Source organism: Triticum aestivum, chromosome 5B (genome assembly GCF_018294505.1).
Source record: "Triticum aestivum cultivar Chinese Spring chromosome 5B, IWGSC CS RefSeq v2.1, whole genome shotgun sequence".
In the NCBI taxonomy this organism is placed as follows: Eukaryota; Viridiplantae; Streptophyta; class Magnoliopsida; order Poales; family Poaceae; genus Triticum; species Triticum aestivum.
In genome coordinates this window covers 471,668,654-471,671,083 of record NC_057807.1, presented here as the reverse complement: position 1 = coordinate 471,671,083, position 2,430 = coordinate 471,668,654, and positions in this window count along the sequence as shown.

Here is a 2,430-nt window from a genome sequence, read left to right as displayed (position 1 = left end):
GGGACGAGCGATGGTATTTTCCTACCAATCTATCCCCCTAGGAGCATGTGCATAGTGCTTTGGTTTTTGATGACTTCTAGATTTTTAAAACAAGTATATGAGTTCTTTTGATTAATGTTGAGTCCATGGATTATACGCACCTCACCCTTCCACCATTGCTAGCCTCTCTTGTGTCGTGCAACTTTCGCCGGTACCATACACCCACCATATACCTTCCTCAAAACAGCCACCATACCTACCAACTATGGCATCTCCATAGCCATTCTGAGATATATTGCCATGCAACTTTCCACCGTTCCGTTCATATGACACGCATTACTTTTGTCATATTGCTCTTTGCATGATCATGTAGTTGACATTGTATTTGTGGCAAGGCGACCTTCATAATTTTCATACATGTCGCTCTTGATTCATTGCATATCCCGGTACACCGCTGGAGGCATTCATATAGAGTCATATCTTGTTCTAGCTTTGAGTTGTAATTCTTGAGTTGTAAATCGATAAAAGTGTGATGATCTTCATTATTAGAGCATTGTCCTAGTGAGGAAAGGATGATGAAGACTATGATTCCCCCACAAGTCGGGATGAGACTTCGGACTTTACAAAAAAAAGAAAAAAAGAGAAAAAGAGAAAGGCCAAAAAGAAAAAAAAGAAGGCCAAAGAAAAAAAGAAAAAAGTAAAAAAATAAAATGAGAGAAAAAGAGAGAAGGGACAATGCTACTATCTCTTTTTCCACACTTGTGCTTCAAAATAGCACCATGATCTTCATGATAGAGAGTCTCATATGTTGTCACTTTCATATACTAGTGGGAATTTTTCATTATAGAACTTGGCTTGTATATTCCAATGATGGGCTTCCTCAAAAATGCCCTAGGTCTTCATGAGCAAGCAAGTTGGATGCACACCCACTTAGTTTCTTTTGTTGAGCTTTCATATATTTATACCTCTAGTGCATCCGTTGCATGGCAATCCCTACTCACTCACATTGATATCTATTAATGGGCATCTCCATAGCCCGTTGATACGCCTAGTTGATGTGAGACTATCTTCTCCTTTTTGTCTTCTCCACAACCACCATTCTATCCCACATATAGTGCTATGTCATGGCTCACGCTCATGTATTGCGTGAAAGTTGAAAGAGTTTGAGATTATTAAAGTATGAAACAATTGCTTGGCTTTTCATCGGGGTTGTGCATGATTAAATACTTTGTGTGATGAAGATGGAGCAACAGCCAGACTGTATGATTTTGTAGCGATAACTTTCTTTGGCCATGTTATTTAGAGAAGACATGATTACTTTGATTAGTATGCTTAAAGTATCACCATTTTCATGTTAATATGAACTTTTATTTTGTATCTTTTGGATCTGAGCATTCATGCCATAACAAAGAAAATTACATTGAGAATTATGCTAGGTAGCATTCCACATCAAAAATTTCTTTTTTATCATTTACCTACTCGAGGACGAGCAGGAATTAAGCTTGGGGATGCTTGATACGTCTCCAACGTATCTATAATTTTTTATTGCTCCATGCTATTATATTACCCCTTTTGGATGTTTATGGGCTTTATTTTACACATTTATATCATTTTTGGGACTAACCTACTAACCGGAGGCCCAGCCCGTATTGCTGTTTTTTTGCCTATTTCAGTATTTCGAAGAAAAGGAATATCAAACGGAGTCCAAACGGAATGAAACCTTCGGGAGCGTGATTTTTGGAACGAACGTGATCCAGAGGACTTGGAGTGCAAGTCAAGAAGCAGCCGAGGCTCCACGAGATAGGAGGGCGCCCCCCCTATAGGGCGCGCCCCCTGTCTCGTGGGCCCCTCGGGCGTCCATCGACGTACTTCTTCCTCCTATATAAGCCTACGTACCCCGAAAACATCCAGGGAGCAGACGAAACACAATTTCCACCACCGTAACCTTCTGTATCCGCGAGATCCCATCTTGGAGCCTTCGCCGGTGTTCTGCCGGAGGGGGAATCGACCACGGAGGGCTTCTACATCAACACCATAGCCCCTCCGATGAGTTGTGAGTAGTTTACCTCAGACCTATGGGTCCATAGTTATTAGCTAGATGGCTTCTTCTCTCTTTTTGGATCTCAATACAATGTTCTCCCCCTCTCATGTGGAGATCTATTCGATGTAAACTCTTTTTGCGGTGTGTTTGTCGAGATCCGATGAATTGTGGGTTTATGATCAAGTTTATCTATGAATAATATTTGAATCTTCTCTGAATTCTTTTATGTATGATTGAGTTATCTTTGCAAGTCTCTTCGAATTATCAGTTTGGTTTGGCCTACTAGATTGATCTTTCTTGCCATGGGAGAAGTGCTTAGCTTTGGGTTCAATCTTGCGGTGTCCTTACCCAGTGACAGAAAGGGTTGCAAGGAACATATTGTATTGTTGCCATCGAGGATAACAAGATGG